Source organism: Malaclemys terrapin, chromosome 5 (assembly GCF_027887155.1).
Source record: "Malaclemys terrapin pileata isolate rMalTer1 chromosome 5, rMalTer1.hap1, whole genome shotgun sequence".
Classification (NCBI taxonomy): Eukaryota; Metazoa; Chordata; order Testudines; family Emydidae; genus Malaclemys; species Malaclemys terrapin.
Window position 1 is genome coordinate 133,560,167 of NC_071509.1, and position 13,947 is coordinate 133,574,113.

Here is a 13,947-nt window from a genome sequence, read left to right on the forward strand (position 1 = left end):
GAAGATGTGAGGATAGTATTTCCCCATGTTAAGTAACAGACTAACACGGCTGCTACTCTGAAATATGTGTGAGGAGGATGTGTTGGCCTTAATGGAGACCTCCAGGGATGGGGAAAGCTTGAGTGAGCATCCCTAGTTGGCTCTGACCAGCGTTCGGGCTGGCTTACTGTGTGTTTTTGTGTGCTTTGCTAGAGCCAGGCCGTTTTACTGCCCACTACATCAACATGCACTAGGGAGCTCTGAATGCGCACCAGCAGGGCTTACACACAACAGCTGGTGTGCAACACCGCGGTGCCCTTTAGAATTCACACCCTCTGCAGACGAGCTCTTTGTGGCTCGAAGGTGCTGATGCAGAGATCAAATCCCGTTCGATGCCGGCTTGGATTCAGCACTCTTCACGTGGGATTTTAGGGAACACACTTTGGCCCCGCTGCAGAATGGCAATAATCAAACTCCGAGCACAAGGCCTGTAGGAGGGCACTTTTACCCATGATCCTGTGAGCGTCCCACATGTTCCAGGGGAAAGTGAACTCCGCAGCTTGCTTACCAATTGATGCTACACCTACTCCCCCACCGTGATCATGTTGGGGCAAAGTGTCTGACTCTTTAAATCAACATGGTCTCATCCCATTAATTCAACCCTCCTCTAATGCAACCCAAGCCCTCATACAGCAATGCCTGACACCCCGAGGGAGGCAGCGGTTGGCATCACTGCCAGAGGATACTGTAGTTTCATTTTTTATTGCTCCAGCCAGCACATGGAAGAGGGAAAACCAATCACAATATTAGCCACAACAACCAGTGCCGGGGCATCAGTAAGGGGGTGCAGGTGGCTCTGTCTGAGCTCTAGAAATGGTCTCGCCACATTTTGATTTTTTGGTAAATATTTTGTAGTGGTTTGGACAAACTTTTTCACAAAAATATATGGGAAAAGTGTTCCCATTATTCAACCAGCTCTATTGATTCCTACTGCAATCCAATGAACGTGTATTTTATACACCATTCTTGTTCAACTGCAGGCATTTTGGGGGAGGTAGTAGCATCTGTGATCCCCTCAAGCCCCTAAAAATGAATAGAGCCATCACACATTATTTTCACTGGCGTGTGTTAGCATCCAGACTGTCCTCTAAGGCACAAAGCCACTGAAGACACCCTGAGACTTATGATTCCAGAATAAACAACGAGGAGTCCTTGTGGCACCTTAGAGACTAACAAATGTATTTGGGCATAAGCTTTCGTGGGCTAAAACCCACTTCATCAGATGCATGGAGTGGAAAATACAGTAGGGAGAATATATATATACACACAGTACATGAAAAGATGGGAGTTGCCTTACAAGTTGGGGTCAGTTCTACTGAGACAATTCAATTAAAGTAGAAGTGAGCTATTATCAACAGGACAAAAAATCACTTTTGTAGTGGTAATCAGGGTGGCCCATTTCAAACAGTTGACAAGAAGGTGTGAGTAACACTAGGGGTAAATTAGCATGGGGAAATTAGTTTTTAGTTTTTGTAGTGACCCATCCACTCTCAGTCTTTATTCAGGCCTAATTGATGGTGTCCAGTTTGCAAATTAATTCCAGTTCCGCAGTTTCTCGTTGGAGTCTGGTTTTGAAGTTTTTTGGTTGAAGAATTGCCACTTTTAAGTCTGTTACTGAGTGACACACAGGCTGGGCGGTACTGTAGAGTGATGGATGGGGAGGGGAAGTGCTGGTTGGCTATCGAGAGGGAGGTGAGGGAGACAGAACCACAGAAGAGTTACAGAGAGGGAGCCTCCAAAGGTTGGGACAAGCATCCCTACTTGTCCTTGGTTATCCCAACTCCTCACTGACTCAGACCAGGATCCTGGCAATCATGCTGGTTGTCCTCCCCTCCCCGCCATTGGGATCCAATAGACCCTGGTTTAAATCAAACACTGCACTGCCTTCTCAGTGACATGGCAAAGGACACTTCAAATAGGCAACCCTGGAGAGCAAATATCTCATCAACAGTCGCCCTGTCCAGTGGAAAAAAACAAGGACTTTTTTCTGGCTAAGACATGACTACATCCGGTTACTTTCCATTTAATTCAATTCCCTATTTTTATTTATTTTAGATGTGAGAACTTTTTGAGCTAGTAAAACAAGAGACTGGCACAAGGTCTAGAGCAGACAAATGCTGAACAAGCTGCCCAGGTAACTCCATAAACGCACTGCTGAGTTGCCATAAGCCAAGGACTCCAGTGCAGGGCCTCTGACAAGCCCCGGCTAGCAATTGTGCAGTGGCTTTGCAATGGAGATAAACAATTTCTGGAGATGACTCTATGCTACGACCAACAAGAGGCTAACAAGTCTCCAGGGGTGAACAGCTCATACATTAGTGACACACTAGCCACCTAGTCCTAGAAAATACTTAGTCCTCTAGAATCTCAAGGGGTGAATTTCACCCCTCTGCAGAAAGTCAGCACAAAGCCTATACACCACTTAAGTCCTCAAGATAGGGTTTGAGTGGTGACCGAGCCTCATGATGCTCTCTAGGCCCGAATGAGTTCCACCCTAACTAATCTACCAACCAGGAACAGGCAGAGCAAAGCGGAGCTGCTATTTTTTAAAAGCCTTAACATTCTTCTTTCAAATGGATGCTAGCATCCCATGGACGCTGCGGTCTGGGAGACGACCCAACCAATGAATTTCAAAGATGTAGACTCATAGACTCATAGACTTTAAGGTCAGAAGGGACCATTATGATCATCTGGTCTGACCTCCCGCATGATGCAGGCCATAAAGCCGTCCCAACCCTTTCCCTTGACTCTGCTGTTGAAGTCCCCAAATCCTGTGTTTTAGTGACTTCAATTGGCAGAGACCCTCCTGCTAGCGATCCCTGCCTCATGCTGCGGAGGAAGGCGAAAAACCTCCAGGGCCTCTGCCAATCTACCCTGGGGAAAATTCCTTCCCAACCCCAAATATGGCGATCAGTGAAACCCCGAGCATGTAGGCAAGATTCTCCGACCTGACCCTCATTAGCCATTATACTATTTACCTGCCATGGTACCGTGTTCCTTTGACTAAAATCATGTTATCCCATTAAACCATTCCCTCCATAAACTTATCTAGCTTAATCTTAAAACCAGACAGGTCCTTCGCCCCCACCGTTTCCCTCGGAAGGCTGTTCCAATATTTCACCCCTCTGACGGTCAGAAACCTTCGTCTAATTTCAAGCCTAAACTTCCCCACGGCCAGTTTATATCTATTCGTTCTCGTGTCTACATTAGTACTGAGCTGGAATAATTCCTCTCCCTCCCTGGTATTTATCCCTCTGATATATTTAAAGAGAGCGCAACGAAGTGAAAAGCACAGTCTGCATGAGGATAGGGCTCTCTGCTCTGTCGGCGTAAGGCATCAGTGAATGCATTGATCTGCCTTTAGTCATTTATAAATGGGGTTGTGTCATTCCTGGCCTATGACCTCTTCTCCATTCAGCTCTCCAGCTTGTTTAGGCCACCTTCTTCTTTTCCCCTACCCTGCTGGGCAGGGTTCCGGGGAGGGGTGTAGCACAGTGGTTGCTTAAGAGATGTGGTGACACAATGCCGAACCATGGTGATGCAACGTCTGCCAAACTGACCTGCCTGCACCTAGTTCACTGGATTCAAACACACTGTGCTGCAATTTGTGGGCTCTGCTCATCAGACTGACTAATCACAAGGCTAACTGCTTCCCTTGCAGAGCTCCCCCAGCTGGTACAAACACTCCATCCGGCAAAGATAAAGCCTGGATCGGGCTGAACAATTGTTATAACAATCTGACTTGGCTTGAGTTTTTGCTTCCCTGCTTGCAACGTGTGAGAACTACAGCCCTGAGCCGGAGCGGACCTCCAAATACCCAGATTAAGCAAAAAGAAGAACAGGAGTACTTGTGGCACCTTAGAGACTAACAAATTTATTAGAGCATAAGCTTTCGTGGACTACAGCCCACTTCTTCGGATGCAGTGATTCCAATGAAGCCAACAAGGTTACATCTGTGAGAGCCCGGAGGATGAGATCAGAGATTCAGTCCCAATATGTGTACTCCCATCTTAATCTCCTCTTTGAAATGTGTATATGGAAGTGAAAACGGTGTTTCTCCCATTCTGAAATTATGATTTGCGTTGTATTAGTGTAACACCGACAGGCTCCGGTCGTCAGCAGGCAGGATCGAACCAGGGGCCTTGGTGCCACTAGATGGGACAGAACATCACACCCAGGAGGTGTGGGGGTTACATTAGCACCTAAAGGACCCAACTGAAATTGGGGTCCCATTGTGCTAGGTGCTGTACAAACAGCTGGTAAGAAACAGACTCTTCCCCTACTGCTTTTGGGCAGGGACTTTAGGACACACAGCAGGTCAGTGGCAAGGCTGGGGCTAGAAACTACCTCCAGAGTCCCACTTTAGTGCCACTATTCACTGGAGGACACGGCCTCTCGGGAGTCTACGGAGATCACTGAGTTATGGGATATCCCGACTGCTACTCAGTAGTCATTTATGATTGGAAGGGACAAAGCCTGCATCAGCGGAGGGTAGGGGGAAGGGATGCACAAGGTAACATAATGGGTCTTTTCTGTTTGATGCTATGATGTTCCCTAGTTTTTCTCTGCAGCCATAAGGGATTATACATGTCCAGGGCGGTTCAAACTGTGTGCCACTGTCTCTCAGGGCACGAAAAGTACACAATTTCTTTTCTCTCTCTCCTTTCCTTAAGGAAAAAAAAGCCACTTCGAACAGGCATTTCAGCTCATTCCTACCAAAAGGGTTGGCTGAATCACCCATTCCATGACTCTCTAAAAAACCCCACAGATTTATCGTATTCACACAATCGACCAGCGGATGACCGGACAGAATTGTGATTGTCATTAGCAAGCGGGAGTGCCTAAATCCAGATACCTAACTCCATAAGCAGGCACACAAACAGGGAGCCCCAGTAGTTGCCAATGCACTAAGTGAAAATCAGGCTGTTTAGTGAGACGTCTATAGATGGATTATGGGGGCACATTCTCACTTACATTGAAGCCCCTTCACATTGTCAGAGTGGCGTAAATGAGAATCAGCAACGGGATGTCTGACTCGAGGCACTTGGGTTAGAAAATTTTGGCCCACGTTTAAGGTGACTGGGACCCCTGACTCAATGGTCAAGTACAGTTGTTTCTACGTAGTTTGCCCCCATTAAAGCAAAAGTAACTATTAGAGCAGAAACCTACAGTAACAATGATAATAACCAGCTAACGCCAACCAGAGATGATAGCCTAGAGGCTGAAGCTTGGATTGTAAATATATAGGGCCTAATCCTTAGGGTCGCTTCGATTTTACCTGTTTTATTCAGTCTTCACTGAGGTAAACTCCAAATGAAGTTGATAAGAGTCTGCCTGAGTTACAACTTAGTGAGGCCCTCACTGTTTGGCCCACAGAATCACAGGTTCAAATCCTCTCAAGGGCAGTTCAGTCCCTCTGAAGCCGACCGATTCTATTTAATTTAGCGCGTGAGCAAAGTGCAATGGGAGAGTAGCTTTTGGATCAGACATTCCAAACCAAGGTCTTGCCTTACTAAAGGGCTCAAAGCGACTCTGGTTCTGTATGCACGCCGAACCTATATCTGTGCCAGCAGATGTGCAGCTTCCTATTCAAGTGGGGCTATGTTCCTTTCAAACCAATCTGCAACGGCGGGTAGTCTGGACGTACCCTTAGATGCACAGCTACAAGATTTGCACGTTCAACTCCCAGCTCACATGTACCACATTGGTGATCCTGTTTCCCTTAAACCAGTCCTAAAATTGCAGGCACTGCCATTTGAGAAAAATCTTGTTGTAGGTCATTATTCTCCTCAACGAACCTTTTACAAAATGGTGTCAGAAAAACAAACCCAGCCGAATTATATGTATTTTTTTCTTACAGTGTAAAGTCTTAGGGTGAGATTTTCAAAAGCACTCAGCATTAGCCTAAATCTGCAAATTCCACCCTAATACAATGGTAGATTGTATGAGAAAAGGCATCTTTCAGACAAAGCGAAGGCATGGTCAGCGACCAGAGAGCTTTTGCTAGAAATATATTTCTATAGGGATAATACACCCCACAAGCCAACACTTGCCTTTGTTGAGTTTCAGGGTTGCCGTCCAATGCACACAGCCCATGGAACAGATTTAATGAGCTTTCACATGAGCTGTACAAAGGAAGAGGAAGAAACATGTCCCAGAAATGGGGGCGGATGTGGTTTAGCTGGGAATAAGAGAAAATATGGAAATCTGAGCCATGGGCAAAAAAAAAAGAGTTCTAGACAAAGTCACACATCTCCTTTCTGCTCCTTCACCAAAAAGATAGAAGCAGCTAGTTTGGAACGTGGGCCAGGACTTTGAGAGGCCAACTGGAGACATCATAAAAGGCCTGATTTTCAGAGGGGGGTGCGCAGCACTTTCTGAATGTCTTAAGTTGAGAGCCCCAAAATTAATGCATCTGAAATCACCAGGCTGGAATATTAGCCTTCCAACATTCCAGATGCTATCTTGCTTAGGGGCCAGGTCAATGGTACACACCCCATCAAACCTGGGTGTCTAAGGTTAGGGGGCTGGCTCCATATTTAGGCATCTAAATGACTGGCTTGATTTTCGGAGGGGCTGAGCCCCCAGCTTTAAAAATGCTGGCATAATATTTTATATTATTGGTACAATCGGCTCACTGTTGATGTAGAGATGGAATTACCCTCTCACCCTTCCAAGTGCTGAAATATCAACAGGGAGGTACGTTGGAACCTTGTTGCCTTGTCCCAGAATAATCATGCCAGGCCATGAAGTTTGAGAATGAAATTGACAAATCTTACAGGGTCCTTTGTAAGGGCTTGATGGCTTTCTTCACCCTTACAGAGACGCTTAGGGTGAGCAGAACTGGTCACAGTCCAACCAGAGAAGATTTTACATACCACCAGCCCACTGGCCCCCTGCCCTTTCTTCGCACATTCCTGCCATCGTGGACAATCCAGCCCATAACACAACAGTCCTGTCTGGGAAGCGTCCCCTCCCCCCCCCATCTCCTGCCCAAGTCCTTCACGGAGAGAAACATTTGACTCTGTATCCAAGAGAAGACAGCTATCAGATTAGCCAAACTGTCTCCTTCCAGAATCAATTCTGCTGAAGGGCACTTCCCCACTGACACTGTGGCAGAGGGAAAATACTTTCTTTCATTGCCATAACAGGCACAGCAGGGGGAGCATGGATTAGCGTTCACATCGCACTCCCCGTCAGTACCCGGCAAGCTAATGAACCAACCAGCGGACCAAATTCTGGTGAAAATTTTAGTCCGAATTTCAATTTGCACAAAAGTTTTGTCCCATTTTTTTCCCAGTTCTAATCATGAGTGGTCAAGTTCAGAGCATGATTCTATGACTGGCACACTCAACTCCTTCCCTTGCCCTTACTCTATTGGGGGTCAGGCATCTACCAAGGTGACATGTGAGGATGCCATGAGGGCATGGTATTTAAGAGCTGCCTTTTAGTAACTGATGCCCTCTACAGCGTAGATCACAGAGCAATTGACCTAAGGTGAACCAATCCCACTTATCTTTCTCAGGAGTAGGCAATTTCCACCTACTGGAAGGGTGGGTGGTTTCCTGTCTGTGTTTAGTTTGTACCTGTTCCAGTACTTGTGGTTTGCACCTTGGGTTATCACCTGGTTAATGATAGCGTTGATTTCGCAATTGTGGAGATGACTCCTGCATTCCTCAACTGGAAAAATAGGAAGCTGTCATTTTGGCAGCTAATTTTTCTTTTCTTTTTCTCTTTGACGCTCACATTCAGCAAGTCAGGTCAAGTTGAACCTACACACTGAACAACATCTGTTACTCTGCCTCTGAAGGTTTGTACATGGAAATCATTTGGGGATTGTAACGGGGCACGACTCACCCCTTCGGCGCCTCCTGCTGGTCTCTCAGGGAATTAGCTTCCAGCCTCCGGTGTGCCCTCTGTCGGCCGGTGTCTCGCTACCGCTGGGCCCCCATGTCCCTCCCGGACCCCGGTGCCCCTTTCTGCTGGGGTGCTGCCCCCGGCATTAACCCCACAGTCTCTGGGTCTCCCCCTTCCAGGGGAACCCCCACTCCCTATCCCCACCTCACCTCAGTATATAGCTACTGCCCAGTCCCCATCTAGCCCCCATTCACTGGGGCAGACTGCAGTATATAAGCCACTCATCACAGGCAAGGGGGGGTTGGACCTGCTGCCTCGGCCTATCCTTGGGCTGCCCCGTGAAACCCCAGTAACTATTCGGCCTTATACTAGGCCTGCAGCCTGGGGGGGTTTCCAGGCCGGAGCTCCCCAGCTCCTCTGGCCTTCCCCGAGCCTTGCTCCTACTCAGGTACACTCCCTAGCAGCCAGGCCCCTCCCTCTCAAAGGCGAGAGAGAGTGTTTGTCTGCTCCTAGCCCACTGCCCTTTTATAAGGGCCAACTAGGCCCCGATTGGGGCATGGCCACAGCTGAGGCTGCTTCCCCAATCATCCTGGGCTGCTTGCCTCTAGCCACAGCCCTCTCCTGGGCTGTTCCCGGCCCTTTATGACAGGAGTGGGCGACCACCCCTCTACAGGGATCTATCGTGGAAATATAAAAAGGAAAAGCAAAACAAAAGGAGATGGAACTACACCAGAAAAAAAAAATCTACATGGATTCCTGGCTTCGCTGAGGGGTTATGCAAAGAGGTGCATTATTTCCAAAGGCTGCAAAAGCGCAACCACACACAGGAATGGAGATATCTGAAATCTTCCCAATCGCCATCTGAAGCTGCCTGAACCGGAATAAACTCCCCCATACTAAAAATGTATCCAGAGCAGATAGAACAAACCAAAACTTACCTCTTGTCATATGTGACCCAGCTGCCAGCCCCTGTGAGTAGACTGTAGCCAAGCAGAATCATTCTGAAGCCATCCAGAGACACATTTAACTGCAAAAAAAAAAAAAAAAAAAAAAACATCACGCAAGACTAAAGGGGAACCTTTGCAAATTACCCCCAACCTGTTGACTTTGGTTGGCTGAAAATTTTTCACCTGAACTGTTTTGTGACAGATGATTGGGTTTTGACTAAATGCATTTTTTGTGGAAAACATCTGCTTTCCATAGAAAATTTTGACCGTTAATTAAAAAAACTGAAAACCCCCAAACTGAAAGTTGAATTTTTCTGTGGGAAGTTTAGATTAACAACCCCCACTCCCCCCATTCTCTTCTAAACTTTCCAAGTTAAAATAAACCCTTTTCCAACCAGCTCTGTTGTTGACATGACCCAAAACTACCTTCCATCAGCTGGAACCCAAACTTCGCCTGAACCACCCAATGCCACCTTTAATACATTCGTTAATAAAATTGAGCCTGCACCATCATATGGCTCCGATTATGTCTAGCTTGGTTAGACGTGATCCTGTCCTACAGGCTCTGTAGCAAGCTAGAGCTAAAATTCTGTGCCACGGTTCCCGGATTCTGTGGCACTCCTGGAAATTCTGTGGCAGCTTCATTTAAATTAAAAATGGAGGTTGTCTACTGAGTTAACGATTAATACGCTCAGGACAATCGTTCCTCTGACCTGTTGATGTTAAATCCATTTCTTTTAAGCTGGCCCCACATCTTCCACTTTTGAGGTGTCAAAGGCTTGTCTATTGACAGCATGTCACTGCCCCCTAGACTGTGTCAGCGGGTCAGCTGGAAGTTTTAGTAGCTGGGTACATCTGTTTCAAACAGTCTACAGATGCAAGCAAGCAGATGTCTGCATCAGGTACACTTGATTCATGCTTGCAAGGGTTTCTTTATAACCAGAAGGGCTAGAAACAATTTTTTTTTTAAATGAAAAAAACTTAGCTTCATTGTATGGCATTGTGTGGATTCTGTGTCATGCTCAGTGGTCAGAAAGTCTTGGAGCACAAGGGGTCCTTCCTGAGTATGATAGATCCTACAGAGTAACTCTCCACTGGCTTGTACCTTATGTAGTCACTTACACCTTCTTTGCCCATGTGTAAACAACTGCACAGGGGGCAAGGAAAGGTTGCATCAGGTCTGATGCTCCTATGTAGAGGAAGAGATGATGAAATGTTCAAGCAAGAGATGTTCACCCTGTCACACGGTAAGAGTCCGACCCAACATCCATTCAAGTCAATGGAAAGGCTCCCTTTGAACTTTAGTGGGAATTGGACATGTTCAGTACCACACAGGACTGGGCCATGAGCAGGCAGCCCAACATTGCTAAAAATCAGTTTAAATAAAAAAAAAAAAAGAGTGGATTGTTATTAAAACAATTAAAGGAAATTCATAGACGAGGAAATCAAATCGGCGCCTTTCCCAAACGGTGGGATTTGCGTCATTCCCTGGAGCGTGCACGTTAGCGGTGCTTTTTGTGTTCCGATTGGCACTCAGCGCCTACCCTGCGTCAGCAAGCGCACCACTGAGTGTGAGTCAGCAGGCTTTGTAGAAAACTGACGGCCTCACTAACACTACTGACATTTCAGGTTAAAGGTTGCTTCCTTTCTCAGGCCGCAGTCTGTGGAGCAATAGTTACATCTATAGACTTGGTGGAGCCCAGGAAATATTTCCACTTTGGAAGAAATGCCTCTTTGGCCCTTGATTTTGTACTTCCCAGCCAACATATGGCTGGTGTTCAGTTTGGTTACGAACACGAAACTCAGCCCACATATTTTTAGAAGCTTATAACCCCTCCAAGTAGGGTGACCAGATGTCCCGATTTTATAGGGCCAGTCCTGATTTGGGGGGGCTTTGTCTTATATAGGTGCCTATTACCCTCCACTCAGTCCCAATTTTTCACACTTGCTGACTGATCACCCTACCTCCAAGAGACCGTGGGCCTGTTTTTGAGAAAATCTAGGTCAATTCATGTTTCCCATTGCTGCCAGGTGTAACTCAGTAGTTTGGGCTGACTATGAGGTTCTGGGTTCATTCAACCCCCAGAGTCAAAGATTCCTTCCGGTTTGCTTTGCAGTCTCTGAATTAAAGGATTCCATGGACCAAAGCCACCGCATTTCTGGGAACTCTGGGGCAGCTGTCTTTTCAGAGAAGGCAATTCCTGTAGGTTCTTAACACCTTGGAGAGGACAACTGCCATGATATGACAGACAAGGCAGATACCTCATACTCATCCTGCTCTATTCTTCTAATTGCACAGGCATGAATAGTGTTAGCAATTCCTATCTAGAGGGCTTGACTTTACAAAGAACAGATAACATATGGTGGTGGTAAGTGCTTTGTACAGACCCAGAGAGACATTGTCTCCATTTTATAGATGGGGCAACTGGAGCACAGATGTTGCAGACCTAACTTCCTAGTGCTGAAGTTGGTGAGCAGAGGGTACAGCTCCACTGCAGATTAGGCCCTAAGTGGCTTTGCCCAATGTCACATAAAAAGTCCGGGAAAGAGCTGGCAGCTAGGAACAGAAGCCGGGTCTCCTGACTTCCAGTGCTGTCCCTGTCCACCAGACCACACTGCCCCCCTGAATTCACCCAACCTACATATAAAATCCAGTCCAATGCAGAAAAATCGTAAACCCCAGTTTCACAAATCAAACAGCGATTTCATCTCATGCATCCGATTGCCAGGATATTGCAATAGGCTATGTTCTGTTTACCCAGTGCAAGGAGCTTTATTGTCCCACTTGGTCCGGAGCCAGTTACACTAAAGCTCTGTTTATAACGGCTGCTAATTGTTTCGGTTCTACATGTCTGTGTGCTGACTGGTGCCATATCTGCTGCGGGAAAATTGATTTTCTCTGGGCCAATGCCTTCTAATAATTAACTGTGTGATTGCTGCCGCTGAGCATGCCGGACATTTCAGTCAGGACTGGCCTAGGAATTGCAGAGGCCTGTGAAGGTGTGGTGGGACCTGCCATGACACCTTTCTCACTGATCCTATCTACCTGCAACCCCCTTTATACATCTGAGGCTCTGTGGCCACCTCCCCCATTGAGTGGGGGAAGGCAGTAAGGAATCTAGTGTTTGAGGTCACGGATTCACATGGTACCCAGCCAGAGCTACGGAGGGGGAGTCTGGGATGGTGCAGAGAGACGCCTGCGGGTGGTGCATGGCTCTTGGAAGGGCAAGACCTCCAAAGATCACAGTCCTAAGGCTGCCACTGGAACCATTGTATTCTGCGAGAGATGCCAGAGACAGAGACCAGATCACTGAGTCCATCTTCAGGTCATAGCAGCTGGAGGGAAGTGCAGCAGCAAGCCATAGTGGCTTGGGGTCACTCCTAGGCTAAGTCCCTCCTAAGATAGTGCCCCCAAACCCAAAGTCATGGACCTCTTGGCTGGTATGGCCCCGTCTTAAGAGCCAGTGCAGCAGTAGGGAATTGAAGGCCCATGGCAGACTTGACTCCTGAATCCTTTTGAAAATGCTCCATCAAAGATCGGCACAAGCCTCCAATGAAGGAAAGGCGGGAGCCTCAGTAAGAGGTGGCAAAAGCCACTAGAACAGCTCCATGGTGTGGACTCCGCAGGAGAAGGGAAGCAGAGACAGTAAAAGGCCACCGTTCCCAGAGAAGTACACGAGACAATGTCCTCAGTTTTAATGGTAAAAGCAGATGCGGCCCAGGGATTCTGTCTTCTCTCACTCTGTCCCTTCTGCTGCTTCCCAAGGTCAGCGAGCGGTTTTCCAGACCAAAGTGCAGAAGTGATGCAATGGAAGGTTTATACCCCATGAAGCACTTAAGCCAAACTATCATGGGACCTACAGCAATCATCTTACTACACTAGATGACAGCATGGGGCCCAGTGAGTGACCTTGGCTTAGACAATCATTTACCCTTTGGTTGCACGGGAATAGCACCACTTCCTCTATGTCTGAATAATGATTTTCACAGGTGATGCAACAGGCCAAGGGCTTATCTCATGGTTTATCTTTGAACCCTTTCATAAGCAACCTGGTGTCTGGCACATGTTTGTCATAAGACCATCTGCTTTAGGTGACATCACAGGTTTACAGCATAAACTGTGGATATAGTGTACTTGGACTTTCAGAAAGCCTTTGACACAGTCCCTCACCAAAGGCTCTTAACCAAAGTAAGTTGTCATGAGATAAGAGGGAAGGTCCTCTCATAGATCAATAACTGGAAAAAGGGGTAAACAGTGAGGTGCAAAGTTTGCATACGATACAATATTACTCAAGATATTTAAATCCAAACTAGACTGCAAAGAGTCAGAAAGGGATCTCATAAAACTGGGCAAAGGGGCAACAAAATGGTAGCTGAAATTCAATGTCGATAAATGCAAAGTAATGCTCTTTGGAAAACAACCTCAACTAAACAAACTAAATGATGGCCTCTAAATTAGCTGTTGCCACTCAAGAAAGAGATCTTAGAGTCATTGTGGATAGTTCTCTGAAAACATCCGCTCAATTTGCATCAGCAGTCAAAAAAGCTAACAATGTTGGGAACCATGGGAAAAGGGCTGGATAATAAGGCAATCAATATCATAATGCCACTATATAAATCCATGGCATGTCCACCCCTTGAATAGTGCATGCAGTTCTGGTCACCCAATCTCAAAAAATATATATTAGAATTGGAAAAGATCAGGGCCGTCTCTAACTTTTTTGCCGCCCCAGGCAAAAAAGAAGAGCGCCGCCCTGCCGTACCCCCACCCCGTGAGCGCCACTGAAATCCCCGACCCCCAGCACCACGGTACCCGAAGCCCCACCCCCCTCCAAGCGCCGCGCTGCCCAAAGCCCCTACCCCCCCTCCGAGAGCCGCACCGTGCCAACCCCCGCCCTCCCGAGCACCACGCCGCCCAAAGCCCCCGCTCCCCCTCCGAGCATCATGCCACCCGAAGCCCCGCCCCACTCCGAGCACCACACCGCCCGAAGCCCCGCCACCCGAGCACCACGCTGCCCGAAGCCCCGCCCCCCAAGCACCACCCGAAGCCCCCGCCCACCCTCCGAGTGCCGCGCAGCCAAATAAAAAAAAAATAAAAATAAAA